Below are 11,349 nucleotides of genomic sequence, written 5' to 3' on the forward strand. Positions count from 1 at the left end.
CACATTCAAAGTTACTTAAATCCCCTTTCTTCCCCATTCTGATCCTCAGTTTGAACTTCAGCAAGTCGTCTTCACCATGTCTAGATGCCTAAATGCATTGAGTTGCTGCCATGTAATTGGCTGCTTAGCAATTTACGTTATCAAGCAACTGAACAGGTGTACCTAATAAAGTGGCCGGTGATATTACTGTAAATCTATCTGTGCAAGTTAAAAAAACTAAAATTTCAAATAATTCCTATTTTATCTGGACAATTAATATAAACAATAACGTAATAAAAGAAAAAAAAAGTTAATGCGATATATATATTGAAAAAGTCCCAAATGTTAGAAAATCCAGCAATCCCTTTTCTTTTATCTGTATATCAAAATCTTCTTTCTTTCACCACACCGCAGTGACAAATCCACCACCAAAAGTATTAAATGTCTCACCAGATGTAGATGCTGGTGATGTTATAAACCAGCTGGCAGCGCATTCCGCTCTGGGAGTGATAATCTGCGACCTCAGTGAATTTCTCCTGTAACTCTCACAGCCCCCAATTCAGGAAGAAGAGAAAAGCTTGCATGGCATAAAATCCCTAAAACCACTTTCTTTTAAAAGCAATATAGAACACTCGCATATTACTGTGTCTCCACTGACACAAGTGAAAATCGCATAGTCATAAAACCGGGCTGACTCTGACCACGAGCTCAAAACCAGCGCGCATGGTGATGTCACGTCCAAACCCCTCCTTATGTGTTTCGTCATCCGACGTCCTCCAGGGGCAGTAGCTGCCCCTGGAGGATGACGGATGATGAAACATGTCTGCGTTTTATTACAAATGAGTTGGTAGCTGTGCTCTATTTACAAATGCGTTTTTTGCAAGTAATAATCTATAGATTTTTATAGTTTTTTTACTGAGCAATACTGTGGCGCAGTTCTGTAAAACTCTCTAATTGTGTGCGTGATGCCTAAAAAATGAATAGTCACAATATGTTTTCAGTCAATAAAACTGGCATCTATCGAGCAATTTTGTTTTTCATAAAGACCTAACACTGTTGTACACGAGGCCTCATTGGATATATTTATAGATGCTGTAGAAGGGAGAACGAAATGGGGATGATGGGAATATGGCAGCCAAAGCTGTGTCTATGTATTGTGTGAAGTGTTCTTTTTCCACCCTTCCCTCTTGATTTTTCTTTGCTTACCTACAGTTACTGGTTGTGTGCTCCTCATAGATCATCTGTTGTCCTCCCTGTTACAAACAGTCAGGCTCATAGCTCCGGGGTACCTATAAAAAGAAGCAGAAGATGTTAAAATGACAGTTGGTGGAAGTAATCTAAAGCCTCTTCCTCCCTACCTGTCATGTCCTTTAAATTATGTGCTTTAGAGTCTTCCTGTTTCTAAATTGTTGATGGTTTGAAGCTTCAGTTATGCTGAGTAAACTTTGGTTTAGTATTTGAGGAATGAAATTTGGTTATTTAATTGGTTTATAGTTTAAGTTGATTGTACATAATTTTTAGGTGTAAAAAAGAAAAACAATAGTAAAGGCCAGGGCCAATTTAATTGATCAGATTGTGTAAGGCTGGCCATAGAGGGATCATAATTGCTGAACTGGCTGAATTTCGATCAGTGTGTGGCCATCCCTATTAGACAGACGTTGATTATCAGACAGAAGTTGATTGTTAGATTGACTTCTGTAGAACGGACAAGTTGGACAACTTTTGTCGATCAGCGGCTGCAGCCACTGATCATTGGATTTCTTTATCCACCTTGTTTGTGTGGATAGAATCTGTTAGTTCTTTTTTTCAGCCCAGCTTTCATCAGTGGGATACTGTCTCTTTCTGTCCAGCTTCCTCCGACGTGACGTTTCGTCATACTGACGTCTTCAGTGAGCATTTTTTAGGGTTTTAAAATACAGTTTTAAATAAATTGAGGATTTTATGATTTATTCATTTATTTTTTGGCTGTTCCTGGACTTAAGTGGAGACTGTAGGAGGTAAAGATTGAGCAGCTGATCCGGGATCACCGTCCCTTAAAGGGGAAAAATGCTATATGACCTATATTGTGAATTGGGGCATGGTTATCTAGTAAATCTGTGTCAAAGGTGGCAGCAGTCAGGTGTTTGTTTGCACGAAAGAATACAAGCAGGAGTTTATAAAGCATGAAATATCCCAGGATGTGATGAACACTTTATGGACATTTTTTCACGTTTATTCTTACACTCATCTTTGACCAGCTTTCATCTCATATGCCTGATGAAGGCGTCCTGCAGGGCTCCGAAATGTTGCACTTTGTCTACTGTGATGCGATCATTCTTCAATAACATTTTTGAATAATACTTAATGATCTACAGTGTGCTGGCAAATATGTACATTGGCCTATTCAGACAACAAAGACCACATCTCTTCTTGGCCACACAGTGTCCTGCCCCTTCCAGCTCTTCTTTACCTGTTATTGGCAACAAAGCACGTTGGCTGGCATTACTGGAAGCCAAAGAAAATGGAAAGTATAAGCTAAAGAGCAACCAAAACAATATCTGGTCCATGTTTGCTAAACTATCCTCTAATTCTCCAGATTCTTCTCCCCTTACTCCTTTGTCCAGTCATCTTCGTATTTCAAAGTATCTGAAAGAGAACCCTTTGTGTTGATAATATCAACCAATCAACACTATTTATTTAACTTATCTACATTACAAAATTAGGAGGGAAACCTGCTTGGGTTCTAGTGGTAAGAGAGAAAATCAGTCCTACTTCTGCTTTGGCAATTGTGGTCCAGTATATTGTGCATTAAAAGCAGCTCATATTGAAGTCCTACTGTCCATCTAGCTATGTTTAGAAACCAAACTTCCTAGATAATGGTTAATAAAAGATATATAGTACACTTAGGCACCATGGAGACAGTGTTCACAACACTAGCTGTGGGTAGACTGCAAAGGCCCCCCAGGATGAACAGATCAATTCCTAATCTTCCTCTGTACATTCCTTCTCTTTTCTTCCTTTCCCACCTCAACCCTCCTGGCCATTGAGCCTTTGGACTTGCTAAACAAGTTTTACTGACCTGGGTGGTGCCGACAGGGACAGATTTTCAGTTTATATAACATGAACCAGCCTAAATTCCATCCATGGACGACCAGCGTCAACATTATTATTATTATATGGTATTTATATAGCGCCAACAGTTTATGCAGCGCTTTACAACTTGAGGGTAGACAGTACAAATACAATACACTTTAATACAGGAGGAATCAGAGGGCCCTGCTCCTTAGAGCTTACAATCTAAGAGGGAAGGTCAAGAAATACAAGAGGTAATAACTGTGGGGGATGAGCTGATGGAGAAAACAAATGTACAGTTGTTAGGTGGGGGACAGATAGGCTTCTCTGAAGAGATGAGTTTTTAGGGTTCCTCCTGAAAGTGGACAAAGTAGGAGATAGTTGTACAGGTTGGGGTAGAGCGTTCAACATGGCCCTTTTATAGAAAATCAATAAAAATAAATGTAAAGGAAGAACAGCTCACAGGTAAAAGTTGAGAATGACCATTGGTAAGTGAATTAAAAAATTCAAATAATTGATACACTTACATTTAAATATTAAATACATTAAAATCTATTGAAATAATACAAATTTATTTTTTTATAACCCCTTTAAAATATAATATAATATGCAGCTGACCAGTTTTTAGATGTGGTGGCTAAATTAGTTCTCTTATATTTAGGCTTTTTTTCCTTTATTTTAACCACTTGCCGACCGCCGCATGGCGAAATACATCGGCACAATGGCAGCGGTGGGCAAATGGGCGTACCTGTACGTCCCCTTTAATTTGCGGGGGCTAGTGGGCGCGCCTGCCGCGTACTCCGTGGCCATGCCCGCTGGTCCCGCGGACTCGATGTCCGCCGGTGTGCCCGCGGGTCCCGCGGACTTGATATCCGCCGGTGTCCCGCGATCGTGTCATGGAGCGGCAGAACGGGGAGATGCCTATGTAAACAAGGCATTTCCCTGTTCTGCCTAGCAACATGACAGAGATCTACTGCTCCCTGTCATTGGGAGCAGTGATCGCTGTCATGTCAGTGGTAGCCCATCCCCCCCACAGTTAGAATCACTCCCTAGGACACACTTAACCCCTTCATCGCCCCCTAGTGTTTAACCCCTTCCCTGCCAGTGTCATTTACACCGTAATCAGTGCATTTTTATAGCACTGATCGCTATATAAATGACAATGGTCCCAAAATAGTGTCAAAAGTGTCCGATGTGTCCGCCATAATGTCACAGTCACGATACAAATCACTGCCATTACTAATAAAAAAAAAAAAAAAATAATAAAAATGCCATAAATCTATCCCCTATTTTGTAGACGCTCTAACTTTTGCGCAAACCAATCAATATACGCTTATTGCGATTTTTTTTTTTTTTTACCAAAAATATGTAGAAGAAAACATATTGGCCTAAACTGAGGAAAAATTTTTTTATAGCGCAAAAAATAAAAAACCGCAGAGGCGATCAAATGCCACCAAAAGAAAGCTCTATTTGTGGGAAAAAAGGACGTCAATTTTGTTTTGGTGTAATGTCGCACGGCCGCGCAATTGTCAGTTAAAGCGACACAGTGCCGAATCGCAAAAAGTGCTCTGGTCAGGAAGGCTGAAGTGGTTAATCCGCTGATTCTGCCAGTAAAACACTTTGGGGTTGATTTACTAAAACTGGAGAGTGCAAAAATCTGATGCAGCTGTGCATAGAAACAAATCAGCGTTCAGGTTTTTGTTTGTGAAAGCTTAAATGGGTTGTAAACCCTCGTGGTTTTTCACCCTATGCATTAAGGTGAAAAAACTTCTGACACTGACCGGCCCCCCAGCCCCCCGTTTTACTCACCTGAGCCCTTTTTTCCCTCGGCAGGGATGCGCTCTTCCTCTCTGCTAGGGGGTTCTCGGCTTTTGATTGGATAGATTGATAGCAGCACAGCCATTGGCTCCCGCTGCTGTCAATCAAATCCAATGACGCAGGTGCTGGGGGGCGGGGTCGAGTCCGGCATTCTGTGTCTCTGCACGCAAATGCTGGACTCGGGAGCTTGCAAGGTAACCCCCAGGAGAGCGCTTCTCCCAGGGGGTTTACCGATGCGAGGAGGAGCCGCAAGAGCCACCGGGGGCCCCCAGAAGACGAGGCTTGGGGCCACTCTGTGCAAAACGAACTGCACAGTGATGTAAGTATGATATGTTTGTTATTTAAAAAAAAAAGGTTTACAATCACTTTAATTAAACAAGCTGAAGTTAGAAGCTGATTGGCTACCATGCACAGCTGCACCAGATTTAGCACTCTCCGGTTTTATTAAATCCACCCCTGTTGGTCCTAGGATGACAACATTCACTCACCAAACTGGGGTTGATTTACTAAAACTGGAGAGTGCAAAATCTGGGCAGCTGTGCATGGTAGCCAATCAGTTTCTAACTTCAGTTTGTTCAATTAAGCTTTCACAAAAAGAAAATCCCTGACTGGTTTCTGTGCAGAGCTGCACCAGATTTTGCAATCTCTAGTTTTAGTAAATCAACCCACTGCATCTATGGAGGAGCAGAGTTATAACCCTAGGTTGAACTCCAGATTAGGAGTACAAAAACCTCCCCTTCTCCTCATCTCCATCTCTTAAAGTCATAGAAGAGAATTGGGAAAGCTGATTACTTCATTTGCAGTTTCAGTTCCCTGCACAGAAAGTTACATTTTCTGGCAGGATCAACAGATATTTTTTTGTGCTTGCATAAAATGTAGTGCAGCACAATGGTTTAGTACAGTGGTCTCCAAACTGCGGCCCTTTGCTTACCTTTATCTTGCCCTTGGGCCACTATTCCATCCACTGACACCAACAACGGGGCACTATTCCTCTCTACTGACACCATCAAAAGGGCACAATTCCTTCCATTGACACAAATGATGCGACAGAATTCTTCCCACTGACACAAACAGGGGGGGGGGAGAATTCCTTCCACTGACACCAACAAGGGGGGGAGAATTCCTTCCACTGACACCAACGAGGGGGGGAAAGAATTCCTTCCACTGACACCAACGAGGGGGGGAACAATTCCTTCCACTGACACCAACGAGGGAGGGAAGAATTCCTCCCACTGACACCAACAAGGGGAGGAAGAATTCCTCCCACTGACACCAACAAGGGGAGGGGGAGAATTCCTTCCACTGACACCAACAAGGGGAGGGGGAGAATTCCTCCCACTGACACCAACAAGGGGAGGGGGAGAATTCCTTCCACTGACACCAACAAGGGGAGGGGGAGAATTCCTTCCACTGACACCAACAAGGGGAGGAAGAATTCCTTCCACTGACACCAAACAAGGGGGGGAAGGATTCGTCCCACTGACACCAAAAAGGGGGGGAATTCCTTCCACTGACACCGACAAGGGGGGGAAGGATTCGTCCCACTGACACCAAAAAGGGGGGGGGGAGAATTCCTTCCACTGGCACCAACAAGGGGGGGGAAGAACTCCTCTCACTGACACCAACGAGGGGGGGGGAGAATTCCTTCCACTGACACCAACGAGGGGGGGAAGAATTCCTCCCACTGACACCAATGATGGGCATTGTTTATGCCCTCTGGACTCCGGGATATTTTCTACACCCAATGGCCCTAGTCTAGCCCCCCTAAAGTCTGAAGTGGTCCTTTGTTCAGGAAGTTCAGAGACCCCTGGTTTAGTAGTTAGCACTCCTGCATTGCAGCACTAGGGTTCTCAGTCTGAATCCCAGCCAGGACACTACCTGCATGTAGTCTGCATGTTCACCCTGTACTTGTGTGGGTTTCCTCCCATGCTGTTAGTTTAATTGGCCCTGTATGTATGCATGGGAGGTAGGATCTTAGATTGTACCCTCCTCCAGTGCGTTTTTTCTGGGTGCCTGACTCCCAGCATGCACCTTTGAAATATGGACATGTAGGTGCGTTTTTGCCGCATTTTCTATTCATTTCAAGGGGGACCTGCAATTTTTGTTGAGGTTTTGAAAAACGCACCAAAGATGCAGCATGAAGGACTTTTCAAAACACATCGCACCCGTAACCAGGGCCGCTGATAAGGCAGTACAGCTGATCCTATTGTACTGGGCCCAGGCCTCATCAGCTAAACAGGGGGGCCCAGCGCAGCTTTATTGTTCATTTCTGCGTAAATTAATAAATTTATTTTTTACTAGACCACACCCACCGCTCCTACTTTCTTACCAGGGCTTAAGTTACATTTTCCTGGGCCCAGGAGGTGGGCATCACATCAACAGAGGGGCCCAGGAAGTGGGAGTAGAGGAGGGACTTTTTTTTTCAATTTTGGGGTGTAGGTGGATAAAGTCAGTGCCACTGTTCTGCTGCACCAGGGGGTGGAGGCAGGGCTGCTGTTAGAAATCATGGGGCCACGTACAGCCTTCCTGATGGGATCCCTACAACCCAGCCTCCGCCCCCTGGTGCAGCAGAACAGTGGCACTAACTTTACCCACCTACACCCCAAAATTAAAAAAAAGTCCCTCCTCTGCTCCTACCTCCTGGGCCCCTCTATCGATGTGATGGGGTCCCAGGGAAATGTAATTTAAGCCCTGGTAAGCAAGTAGGGGATTGGGGTGTGGTCTAGTAAAAATGTATTTACTGTATTTATTGGCGTATAACACGCACTTTTTCACCCTGAAAATCGGGTGCAAATAGTGTGTACGTGTTATACGGCGATACTGCAATTTGGGCTGCCTCGGAGGGAACGGGGAGGGGGGCGGGACGAACGCCATCAGATTACATACAGCGAGAATCTCCTGTTTACTCAGCACCCTCTGTAATACGAAGTCCCGTGTCCTGGGCCGGCATTGGACCAGTGTTCTGTCTATCATAGAAGCCGGTCCAGGAGGCGGGACTTTGTATTAAAGAGGCCGCCGAGTAAACAGGAGATTCTCGCTGTATGTAATCTGACGGCGCTCGTCCCGCCCCCCTCCCTGTCCCCTCCGAGGCAGCAGTAATCTGAGGTGAAGCTGCAGATGGGCATTGATCAGACTGCATTCATGGCAATGGTGAGGCTGCATATGGGCATTGATCAGGCTGCAGATGGGCAATTGTGAGACTGCAGATGGGCAATGGTGAGGCTGCAGATGGGCAATGGTGAGGCTGCATTGAGGGGCACTGACCCTTATTTTGCGTCAAAGTTCTTTATTTAAAATTTAAGTTTTTTACCTGAAACTTCCCTCCTAGAGTATTTACACTGGAAATGAATGGAAATTACGCCTCTCCTCCAATCACTACACTGGCTCCCAATCACCTAGCAAATTAAATTCAAAATACTAACCACAACATACAAAGCCATTCACAACTCTGCCCCGAGCTACATCACCAACCTTGTCTCCAAATATCACCCAAATCGACCTCTCCGCTCTTCTCAAGACCTCCTACTCTTAAGCTCTCTCATCTCCTCCTCCCATGCTCGTCTCCGCGATTTCCCTAGAGCCTCTCCCATCCTCTGGCACTCGCTACCTCCATCTATCCGGTTATCCCCTACTCTTGCTACTTTCGGGCGATCCCTGAAAACTCATCTCTTCAGGAAAGCCTATCATGATTCCAACTAGTCTCCTACCACTTCCATCAGCTCATTCCCCACAGTTACAACCTTTTGTACCACCTGCCCCACCCTATTAGATTGTAAGCTCTTCTGAGCAGGGCCCTCTTAATCCTCTTGTATTATATTATTATAAATTGTATTTTATATTGTAAAGCGCTGCGTAAACTGTTGGCGCTATATAAATCCTGTATAATAATAATAACAATAAAGCTGGCCTGGGCCCAGTACAATAGGACCAGCTGTACTGCCTGATCAGCAGTTTTGAGTGGTGGCTGGGTTGGGGGGATCCCGTAGGAAGGCTGTACCATGATTTCTAACAGCAGCCCTGCCCGTAACGCAGTGCTGTGAAGAGTCCCATAGGATTTAAAGGGGTTGTGTTTTTAGCACAGTAAAAACACAGCAAAACGCGTCAGTATGAAAGCAGCCTAAAAGCATAAATACGCATCTGTTGCATTGCAGTGCATTGTAGTGTGACGGGGCTCTAACTGGGTGTTACAAACATGTTAGTTAAAGTGCAATCCCGTCCTAAGCTTCTCCAGCAGTCAGTTATATGATATGACCGGTTAAGGGTTATATATAGTGCTCCATGGTATACGGTATACGCTGGGGCTGTGTAAACTTGCAAAAGAAATAAATGCAGCAATTCAGTTTTGGAAAGCCCTTATATCCTGATTATTTATTTTTTTAAACTGCGTTTTTTATTAATCTTTATCACAGAAAGAATACATTATAAGCATAGTACATAGTAAATGTAGTGTACATTTAACAATATGTCAGTGTCATATGTATTTTTTCATACATATATTCAATACGGGAGATTCTGTATTCAATTCCCAGGCGATTAGAAAAATTTGACATTTATTCACTAAACAACCCTAATCAGCTAAACACTTGCACATATAGCAATGAATAGTAAAAATTTTAAGACGCCATAGTTCTTATTTCTTAGATATTTCAGGTAAATAGAATTTTTAGTCCCCATCTCATTCAAGTAGATTCAGTTCTTATGACCAGACAACAGAATTTCAGCCCATCATTCAAAGATGTCACATGTATCCGTAAGTTCTGTCCATTCTCCCCATATTTTCATAAATTTACCAGCACACCCCCTGGCTTCGTATGAGAGTTTATATGTCGGTAATACCCGATTAATCAGGTTTTTCCATTGATTGAGGGAGATTGGTGTGGAATGTATCCACTGCAAAACTACTGTTTTTCTGGCATAATATAATAGGAAGCGCAGGAATTGTTTTTGATATGAGCCCAACTCCACATCCTCAAAAATTGCCAATATACACCACTTTGGGCTGCAAATATTAGGCAAATTAAAGTTATTCGCAATAAAGTGGGTTACTTGTGACCAGAACAGTCTTATTTTTTCACAGCTCCAGAGCATGTGGAGTAGGTCTCCTGTGTTCCTATGACACTTATGGCAGATGGGACTGGTTAGTTTCCACATACGGAAAAGCCATAGAGGAGTGTAATACATTCTATGAAAGATACGTAATTGTATCATTCTGTCCCTAGCAGAAATTGCAGTGACAAAATACGTATTAAGGAGTTCTTCCCAATTGTCATCCGATAGATCTGGTATATCTGCTATCCAATGGTTTTTAAGAGCCTGTAATCGAGTGGATTTATGTTGCCCCAACGTCTTATAATAGGTGGAGATCAGCCCTGTGTGTGCTGGTTGTATTAATGCTCCCTCTAAGGCAGAGTTTTCAAAGAAAACATTTCTAAGACCTAGTTGGGCCATGGCTGCATGTTTTAATTGAAGATACTTAAAACTCCATGTGTTAGGTATCCCAAGTTCCTGCCGTAGTGTTGGAAAAGATTTAAATTGACCTTGATCATATAACTGATGTATATACTTTAGGTCCATTGTCGCCCAGAGACAGGCAACAGGTAGATCATAAAAATGAGGAAATGTAGGGTTAAACCATATAGGATGATTTGGACATATAGAAGCTGAGTCATCTGGAACCAAGGAGAGACATTGTTTGTATATCCTAAGAGAGACCTTTATTATATCTGTGCCTTCATCAACTCTAGCTGTCTTCCTAAATATTACGTTATTTAGAGCTTCGTAGGAGGAAAGCAGAGCAGTGGCAGCATTATGCAGCTGTGGAAAAAGTCACCAGTGTATGTAAACCAATTGTGAAGCATAATAGTAAAGTCTCAAATTTGGTAGAGCTAATCCACCCTGAGTTGTAGGTAATTATAACATAGTCAAAGCTATTCTAGGGTTCTTTGGAAACCATAAAAATGTTGATAGTAGAGAATCGATTTCTTGAAAAAATTTCTTGGGCACATACACAGGGCTGTTTGCCAAAATATATAAGAATTTGGGCAAAAATACAATTTTAAATAGATTTACTCTACCCATTAGTGTCAATGGTAGATTTGCCCAACTGGTTATTTTGTTTTTAAAGGATTCTATGCACGGTAAGAGATTATTTATAATGTAGTTGGAAATCAGTATTTGTATGGTAACTCCCAGATATTTAAACTTTAGAGTGACTTGTAACGGGCAGTCTAAGAGGAGATCAAATGGGAGGGTGGGATCCACAGGGAAAACACTAGATTTAGTCCAATTCACCCTGAGACCGGAAAAGGTTCCAAATTTACTAATTAGACGGAACATTATAGGGATTGTGATTCGTGGGTTAGACAGATAAAGTAACATATCATCCGCATAAAGTGATATGTGTTCTTCTAGTGAACCGATCCACATACCTTGCAGATCCAATGAGGACCTTAGAAGTCTGGAAGAAGAGCGCGAATAATAGTGGTGAGAGTGGGCACCCCT

This window comes from Aquarana catesbeiana, linkage group LG12, assembly GCF_042186555.1.
Source record: "Aquarana catesbeiana isolate 2022-GZ linkage group LG12, ASM4218655v1, whole genome shotgun sequence".
In the NCBI taxonomy this organism is placed as follows: Eukaryota; Metazoa; Chordata; class Amphibia; order Anura; family Ranidae; genus Aquarana; species Aquarana catesbeiana.